The 10,105-nt window shown below is 41.9% G+C and overlaps 1 pseudogene; it reads left to right on the forward strand.

The window, feature by feature from the left end:
- Window positions 1-1,525: 1,525 nt before the first annotated feature.
- On the forward strand, window positions 1,526-2,074 carry LOC105554621 (annotated as a pseudogene).
- The last annotated feature ends 8,031 nt before the right edge of the window (window positions 2,075-10,105 follow it).

The following is a 10,105-nucleotide window of genomic DNA, read 5'->3' on the forward strand; positions in this document are numbered from 1 at the left end:
GCATACAGTGAGTGCTCAATAAAGGATATTAAAACCTAGACCTGTGGCTTGGGTCTTGCGTGATAATCTTCTGGAAATCGACAGCTATTTTCACAAGCTTAAGACACGCTGTTTCCTCTCTCCCTTCCTCTTTTAAGGCTGTAAGACATCAGTAGGCAGGGTTTGAGGTCCAGCTTAGCTATGAATTGGCCATATGACCTTGTACAAATGACTCACGTGTTAAGGATTCAGTTTCTTTATCTGCAATATAGTAGTAACACTTCAGTGACCCCATGCAGCAAGTTCGCACTCCTGGGCCCCCCGGGCTGTACATGGGACCAGGCACTGCGGAGCAGGAGGTGGCACCTGTCGTGGGCGGATGGCGGGGTGCGTAGGGGCAGGAGGTGGCACCCCTCAAGCATGGCAGACTGCAGGACCTGAGCCCTGCCCCGCGGGGAGGCAGCTGCTAGCCAGCGATGGGAACAGAACAGTGCCACCGCAGCCTCAGCCCCTGGCAAAGCGCTGGGCAGCTAGGGAACATGGCCCTGGAGGGGCTCTGCTCGACCCTCAGAGATGGACAAAATGTTGGAATCAAGCACATTCCTGCAATCCAGTGTGACATTTCGGTTCAAACCAGCGATGGAGGTCATTTTGCTTTACCAAATTATCCTATCTCATATCCAAACAAGGAGTGTATCTACATTTTGGAAGCTGCTTCATGTGAAAGAATTGAGTTTTGATGAACATTATTATTATATAGAGCCATCAATTGAGTGTCGGTTTGATCACTTGGAAGTTCCAGATGGGTCATTTGGTTTCTCTCCCCTTATAGATCGTTATTGCAGCATGAAAAGCCCTCCATTAATCAGATCAACAGGGAGATTCATGTGGATTAAGTTTAGTTCTGATGAAAAGAACTAATATTCATTTATTCCAGATCCAGACTTTACTTACCTAGCAGATTGTGGGTTTGAGCTCTCGAGAGCAGACGGAATAGTGCACTCTAGTCAGGTAGAACAAGAAGAGAAAATAAAACCTGGCCAAGTCATTGATTGCATCTGGACCATGAAAGCCACTCCAAAAGCTAGGATTTGAGGTTCCTAGATTATCAAATGGAGCGCTCAAATAAATGCAAGAGAAACTTTGTTGCAGTCTATGATGAAACCAGTTATATTGAAAACCTGAAGGCCAAGTTTTGCAGCACTGTGGCCAGTGACGGAATGCTTAAAACAGGAATAGGAGTGATACAAGTGTGGGCAGATCAAGGTCGTTGGCTTAGCAGGTTTCAAATGCTCTTTGCTTCCTTCATTGAGCATAACACATACTGTTTATCCGCCCACCCATCAATAGGCATTTTGTCTGTTTCCACCTTCTGGCTATTGTGCGTAATGCTGTTGTGAACTTTGGTGTGCAAGTAACTGAGTTCCTGCTTTCCATTCTGTGGAGTATAGAGCTAAAAGTAAAATTGCTGGATCATCAGCTCCCTGCACAGGCAGCACTGTCTTTTGACATAGCAACATGTGCATCAATAATCCTTTAGTCTGTAATGGTGTCCAAAATTGTGCATGTCCTTGGGATGAAAACCATTGTAAAGAAAAGAGAAAAGGCAGGACTATTTGAACAAAACACTGAAACTCATGGGACAATTATTGGCATTACTTCAGAGATTGTCTTAGTCCTTCTCATTATTGCTGTTTTAGTACAAGTGAAACAGTCTCAAAAGAACGTCATGGCTTACAAAACTGCTTTTCAGAAAACCGGGTTCCAAGAAATGTTTGATCCTCTTCATTATGAACTGTTTTCGCTAAGGGACAAAGACATTTCTGCAAATCTGACAGACTTGTCAGAAGAACTGAACAACTACCAGAAGACGTGGCGCTCCTCCACCACCTCCCAGTGCATCCATGACCACCACTGGGGGTCGCTGACCTCCAGCATCAAACAAAGCAGGACCAACCTCAGTTCCGTGGAACTTCCTTTCCGAAATGACTTTGCACAACCACAGCCAATGAAAACATTCAATAGCACCTTCAAGAAAAGTAGTTACACTTTCGAACAGGGACACAAGTGCCCTGAACAGCCACTGGAAGACTGAGTAACGGAGGAGATTCCCTGTGAAATTTATTTCAGGAGGCAAGAAGATTCTGCATAAGCGTTCATATCCATTGAATTCTAATCTTCTGCTAAAGGTGATATGAATTCTTAAGTGTGTACATATGCAGCCTCCAGGGCACCATACTGTTTCCCGTAGGCAGCCTCCAGGGCACCATACTGTTTCCCGTAGGCAACCTCCAGGGCACCATACTGTTTCCAGCAGCCAACCCTTTTCTCCTGCCGCAACTACGAAGACCTTGATTTACCATTAATCTATTGTATGGTGATGTTTTTATTCTCTCAGGCTGTCTATATATGTTAAACCAATCAAGGAACTTACTCTATTCGTGGAAACAATAATCATCATCCATTGCTTGGTGTCATAAAGCACCACCAGTTAAAGAGTATTGGAAGAGGTGGTTAGATGGAGCCAGGTTTGGGCTGCCTATTAGTTTTAGCAAGGTGGAATACTGCTCATGACTGATACAGCTCTGTCAATATTCTGATCCCATGATACACTTAAAAAAAAAAAAAAGACATAGTAGTAACAGCCATTATTTAATAGGCCACATTCCCTGATGAGTATATTAATGCACTATATAATTTAATCTTCTAACCCTGTGAGAAAGGCATTTTCCCCAATTTAGATGAGAGGTTTAGTAGCTGGCTAAGGTTACTCTGCTAGTGACTTATCAGGTCAGAATTCGAACCCTGAGCAGCTAGGCTTCACAGCTGATGCTCTTTTGCCTTCATCAGCCTCCTGCCCATGGCTGTCCCTCCCATAGGCCTTTGGTGTGAGCATAGAGATTGTGGCTGTGGAACTACTTTCTGTGTTGTACAGAGACAGAACAAATTCCAGTTATTGTGTGATGTAACATGCTGGCTCCCTATCTTCCCTCCCTTTGGGGCCCATCTCTTAACCCACAAGAACCCCAGTGAAAGGAATCAGTTGAGAAACCTATTGCTCTGTCCCTGAACAGCTTCCCCCTCTGGATCTGAGATGGTTGTCTTGGGAACCAAGCAAATTCCTTGCTCTCTGCTCTGAGTATGGGCCGGCTGGTAGGGCTGCCAGAGATGGGCTTCTGCTGGTTTATCAGGTGCTGTTGGCCTTGGTGGTTTAGAATGCTTGAAGACTGGGGAGAAATCAAGAGATGTGGGGTAGTTTAAAAAAAAAAAAAACTCAGAAATTTGGGTAGAGATGAAAACCAGTCAGGAAGACCATCAAACTCGACCTTGACTCTGAAGTTCCCAGGCAGAGAAGGGGACAGGAAGGAACGTGGGAAGATCAGAAAGAGGAAGAAGAGATCAAGTAAAGGTGGGAGTCAGAACGCAGCAAACTCCTACTCAGAGAGTATCAGTGCCAGGCTCGTAGAGGAGGGTGGGGACCTTGGGCATAGGCAGAAGGAGCTGCCAAGACACTAAATTCACCCAGATAGTCAGGCTCGATTCATCATTGCTGCTTGTACCACCCCCTTAAGGGACCTCAGGACAGTCAGTTTTGATGGGAAGCATGGGAGGGCTTCAAGAGTTCCTCAAGGGCTGGTGCCAGGTGTCTAGTTAAAGTGTGGGAAAAGGGAGGATGGTGGAGCTACAGAGGTAAAAGCGAGCAGAGGGAAGATAGTACACTAGCACGCCTGCTCCATGACTGCCAAAGCTGGTTCCAGTGAGAGGCTTCATCTTTGACCTTGATTCAGCCTTCACTGAGCCAGAGCCACCAACTCAAGTCACACCCTGTCCTTAGGAAATCTACCAACTTGTTGCAAGAATCACAAGCCATTACTACCCAAATTCACTGATTTTCTAATGAATCTCCCCAGCAAAGAAAAATTTCTCTCATGTTTCAATTCACAATATACAAAGCACTCAGTTCATGTCTGATAATACTACAATAAGCTACATTACACTAGAACCCAACCTAGCATCCGTATCAAAAACCCTTAGTTTTCTCATTGATTTAAAGGGATCTGCACATCAAGGCACTTGCGTGTTGGAGATGGGACTACAAATACCCATTCCCCTTGCCTCCAGGTTGTAATCAGTTGGCAACGGGCACAATGAGCCAAATGGGGACCAGAGAATTTATTGTCTCAATATCAGCAAGGATTCTACCACTCTCAAGGTCATGGTTTTCTAGTAAACTGTCTCCCTCCCCTGCTCTGAATGGAAGGTAGATGGACGAGCATAGCAGGACTAACTTATTAGCCAATCCACTGCTTTGTCTTTTTGCTTTAGGTGCTGCTAAGGCAGACAGGGAATCGTGTGCTCATGAGGCTCACTGTGCCTGGGCACAGATCCAACAGGAAGCAAGAGCCCTGACATGAATGAGCAGTGACCTTAGCACATTAACCTTGCTCAACAGAGCAACATGGCCACCAAGTACCAGCCTCCCACCAGCTCTCCAGGACCGAATCAGTCTTGCTTTCTGCTGATGGGTTGGGAGGAAGAGATAGAGGTAAACCTGCCATCCCAGTTCACCTAGAACTGAGGTGTTCTCAAGATGTAGAGGTTTTCATGCTAAAACCAGAAAGTCCCTAGCAAATCAGGATGCACTGGTCACCACCTTCCTTAAGCCTTGGCAATGTGTCCCTCCAAAGAGAGGACAGAGTATGAAGAGAAGAAAAGAAGGGCTTCTCCCTAAAGTGGTTTTAGTAGCAACCATAGGCTGATGAGAACTGGGGTCATTAGTGGATTGTGTGTGGGTGTGGGGATGAAATTTTAGATGTAAATACAATACCACCTTAATATTACTGCCGTCTGTGTGGTGGAACTACGGGTGATTTTTACATTCTTTATGCTTTTCTGTTTTTTCCAAACTTTCTACGATAAACATCTGTAGCATGGTAATCAGAAAAAAGGAACTCAACTATTTTCAAACAATAGGAATAAAAAGAGAAGACCAGTCATTTAAATAATAAAACCCATTTTTAAAATGTGATCCTTTGATCACTTTCTCCTGTACCCCAGATGGGGGTGAGAGGCAAAGTTATATTTATTAACCAGTGCAGAACAACCAGTAAGGAAAATGAAAAATGGATTCCAAATTTACCCCGTGTAGCCTTTGGATACCCAGTGGTAGCATCGCGATTTTCCGGAACTGTCTATTTCACCACTCTCTCCTTCTTTATCATAATCAACAGTGACTGTTTAATCTTGATTCTCCCCAAACCCACACCACATTATCCTCTTCCTCTCCAGGTTCTTTCATCGAATTGTAATGGTGATTTAATGTTATGCCCTTGATTTAGATAGCATTACTTTTTGAGCAAGCATGGCTGAAAATACAATTTTCTCTATTGTATTCAGACCCCTTTCAAGGAATTAATGTTGGAGACTGAGATGACAAATTTTTTATTCCCCTTGCCTCCAGGTTGTTACCAGTTGGTAATGACACACGGGGACCAGATAATTCATTTTCTCCATAGCAGCAAGGACCTTATCACTCTCATGGTTGTAGTTTTCTAGTAAACTCTCTCCTTCCCCTGCCCTGAATGGAAGGTAGATGAATTTGCTCCATTACCTGCCTAACTAAGGAGAAAATCTAAAGAGACAGACTCTTGGTCCCAATTCAGCACCTTCCTGAATGTATAGTTTTAAGTGTTCCCAAGACTCGGCTTCTTTGTCCCAAAGGCGGAACTGGGTGACACTTCTCCAAGTTTCAGAGTGCCCCTGGAAGGCTCAGTCAAAAACAGTGAGCATAGAAGCACTCTGTATGATATAGGATGCTATACAAAGATTTCAACGTATTTATCAAGGGATTGATCATTTTGCCTTAGGTGCCAGGAAACAGAAACCAAATCAACCAGAAAATAAAAACATTTATTCATTCATCCCTCCATCCAAAACACATTTCCTTCTCAGATGAATAAGACGATCTAACCTGGGGCTGAGCCCAAGGCACAGTACATAGTGATACTGCGGGCTTCCAGACCATCTTCCACCCACTCCTTTTAGTTCCAGGCTCTGGGTCCCTATGAGACAAGTCTGATCACCACTACGTTTGAAAAGCAAAGCTTTAAACCACTTTTCCACTGCTAACTGATAGACAGTCACATTTTTTTTCCCTTTTATCCAAGGGGAAAAATAAACACTGTAAAAATGACAAAAGTCCTTGAAGCAGAAAACTGGACTCAGAGCTAGAAAAGACAGACAGTAAACACCCGAACTAGCTGGGAGGAAAGATCTCTAAAGAGTTTCTTCAGGGCATCTCCCAGAGAGACTGAAAATACACCTTTTGAAAATGAAGCAAGTGGGTCTCATGCCCTTCATATACATTGATTGCAAACTTTCTTTCAGACTCTGTCTTGGTGCAAAGAAATCATTAAACACAGACACATGCTTAGCCAGAGGAGCCTCCACTTCTAGAGTACTGAGGCTGAGGGAAGACAAGGATGACTCACTTCCCCATGGACCAAGTCCATTTCCCAAGTAAGCAACATCCCGTATAATGTGGGTGGCTGCTGGAAAGCCATCTGGATCCCCAAATGACACCTCTTATCTCAGCCCCTCCTTGTCCCACTCCAACCTACCTTACGAATGTCTGTAACTCAACCCCCTTGTGATTTCACTCGTTTAGGTTAAGATATATCCCTGTTATACCATCCACTCCAGGTGTTGGTGAAAGTGAGCAGAATTTGGCAAGCCAAGTTCCAGGCATTTGCAGGAGCAAAGGAGTTAGTAATGAGTCATTGAGTTAGATGTCTGTGGAGAGCATGCTGCAGCCTAGTGGTTCTCAAACTTCTGCATGCCTCAGGATCTCCTAGAAGGCTTGTTAAAACACAGACTTGGCTAGATATGGAGTTTCAGGTTCAAAGACACATATCCTCAGCACTTTGAGGCTGGTTCTTCATTGTTTCATGCATCTGATGTGGCTCCTGAGAAGTTGATGGCACTGATTGTACCCCTTTGGAGGTAATCTGCTTTTCCTTTATGGTAGCTGTTAGGTTTCCCTTTCGGGGCTTATTCTGAAGCAGTGCTACATTGTGCCCAGGTTTCTTTTCTTTTCTTTTTTTTTAAATTCCATTTTGTAGATTTTTGTTGTTGTTGTTCTGAGAGCTCAAGTCTTTCTTCAGTTCTAGGAATTTCTCAGGCAGTAAATTTTCGCATGTCATCTTTCCAGCACCTTATTTTATCTTTTTTTAAACCCCTATTGGAGGTATGTTGTATCTTCCTGCTCTGTCCCCTCTACTTATCTTTACTTTCATCTTTTCTACCTCTTTATCTTTTTATAATTAACCTTAGAGTTTAAGATTTACTCTTCTATAATCTTCAGAATTGCTGCACTTGTTAAAATAACAAATTAACTGCTTGTTCTTTCTTCATAATCACTGTCCTTGTTCAAAAATCAATGAATTTTATTCATTCTTTTATCTCATATAGATTATTGAATACATTCATTTAAGTGTCTGTCCCTAATATACACACTGCTGATAGTTTACTGTTTTCTTTCTCTGTTTCTGACCTATAGAGATGCCCCTATATTATTTTAGAAGGCTGTTAAGTATTTAGTAATATAGTTATTTCTGTGTGGTTTTGAAACAATGCCATTTATCCTATGCTCAACCGATCATTTTGGGAGCATCATTATATACTCTCAATCCTTTTCAGTTCCCAGCAGTTGCCTCCAGCATCCTCCAACCAAAGTATCTCCAAAAGCCCAGAGAATACTTTGCAAAATACATATGGCTGTCCCTTAGAGAAACCTCACAGTTCCCATCTCTGTTCTCTCTCTGTATTCAGGAAGCATAGTGGACAAATGGGTGGTCTAGATAGATGCTTTTTTATTTTCTGAGTTCAATTTAATATAAAAGGAAGAAGAGGAGAGAAAATAAAGCCATTTATTCAGGCTCCTGTTTGAGGTGAATAACAGTTTCTATTTCTCACTTCTCACCCACACTGTAACATTTATCTCAGGAAAATCAAATCCATAGATTACCAACTGATCTATGCTCCATGGGGCAGGCTCAGTTTCATTCACAGCTGTATCCCTTGTATCTAACATGGCTCTAACCTATAGATTGAATGAACCACCTTAAGAAGGGAGCAAAATATGTTTTATTAAATCTATTTCTTGATTGAGCAAACTAAGGGTCAGAGTCACAGCCAAATATTACAGGAACTAGGATTAGAACCCAGAATTTCAGACCCTTGACCCAATTCAACACATCCCAGGAGAACCAATACAACTTACATTGATGATTTGTTGACTAACAATTCCTCCAAGGCATGAACTGCATCTTATTCATCTATGTGCTCAGGAATACGTAGAAGCTATTCAATAAGATGCTTGTTAGATTATTATAATTAAATTACTAAGATTAATTTTCCATTTGTTTCTTGATATTTTTGCATTCATGGAACATCCTGGAACCTAATGATGATATTAAGAACCCTCTCCCCCAAAAAATGCACATCTGTACATACACATGACACACACAAAATTTTGCATCAGTTTCAAAGGTCCTCCAAACTTCTAAAGCTGGGTAGGATCTTAAAATCTCCTTTCAAAGTCTTGAAATTTTAGGGCTTATAAGAGGTCTTAAAGATTACTGATTTCAATTTCCTTATTTTATACATGTGGAAACTGAGGGCTAGAGATAGGAAGTTACTGGTAGATTGATCCTAGAGTACATGCAAGGAAGGCCTGGGATATCTACTTTTTGGAAACCCTCAGAATTAACTGGATAAAGAGACCCTCCACCTCCCTTGGACATGGACTTTGCTCAGAACTGCTCTCCCTACCCTCATCTTCCTGAGCTTCCCATTGGCAGAAGGGACCTATCCAAAGTCTGACAGCCAGAAGCTCTGAGACTAGGACCCAGGTCTTCTTGTTCCCAGCCCGTTGTCCTTTCCATGACAAACTTGATCTCCCAAAGTCTTTCAACATCTTCTCCCTCTCAGCCAGTTTCTCCCACCTCACCCTTCCTTCTGGGTTCTGCTTTCATTGGGTGCTTTCTTACATGACATTCCCCCCTTTTTTATTAAAAAGGAATCAAAATCTCAGTTCATCAAGTGAAAAACAGATTAGGATGCTTGAAACCAAATTTACTTGTATATTTCCAATGCAATGGTCCCTAAATCAAACTCTTTACAAATAAATAAATAAATCATGACATGTCACTTATTTCAATCCTGACAAAACAACAACTTAAATAAGACAAAGTAATGGGACTGGATAACACGTGTCATTTAAAATCATGTCCTGAAAATGTCACTAGAGGATTGGGTAAATCTCTGTTAAGCTAAAATAAATTAAATGCAAATAAATAATATTTAGGGAGAAATATGGGCACAAAGCAAAATTAAGTTTGCTATTGATAACATGCCGTGATTACATCAAATGAATTGACCCTTCCCAATAATAAAAATTGTTAACTGCCTCAGAACTTTAATTACATAATCACCAATAATGCAGGTTAATTCCATTGAATTAAAAAACAATCAACTACTAAAACAAAATTATTTTTGGAGTTCACCCCTGCAAGATCTCAAAAAATATATAAAAGACCAAATATTTCTGAGTGTTTGGCCAGTGTTGGAACTCAGGTCTTAGGGCAGGGCAATGACTTCTCCAAGTTATATAGCAGTAAGTTATACAGGCTATGAGATGAGGCCATGACATCTGTGAATTGTTTTTTCTGTAAATAATAACATGATAATGATGAGTTTTGCTTCCAGCAATACTGACTAGGTTGTTTTGGACCAACCATCCTGCTGAAGACGATAAAAAGAAAACCTAAACAAAATATAAAGAATGCCCATGAAAGCATCAGAAAGTTACTGAGGCAAACAGCTGATAGGACAAGATCCAGCAAAGCCTGAAGTAAAGCCAGAAAGTGCAGCTCCTTTACCGCTCAATTTGGTTGCTGATTCCAAAAGCAAAAGTTGAGCTTCCAGGAAGCTGGGTAGAGTTTTGGGGATTCTCACAAGACTAGAAATAAAATAAGGCTTACAGCTCTCCCAAAAGGAGCAGCTTTGGAAAATACTCAAGACTGTTAGTTGGAAAATATGAAGGGCTGATATTTAGGTGTTAACA

This window comes from Mandrillus leucophaeus, unplaced genomic scaffold (assembly GCF_000951045.1).
Source record: "Mandrillus leucophaeus isolate KB7577 unplaced genomic scaffold, Mleu.le_1.0 Scaffold650, whole genome shotgun sequence".
Lineage (NCBI taxonomy): Eukaryota > Metazoa > Chordata > Mammalia > Primates > Cercopithecidae > Mandrillus > Mandrillus leucophaeus.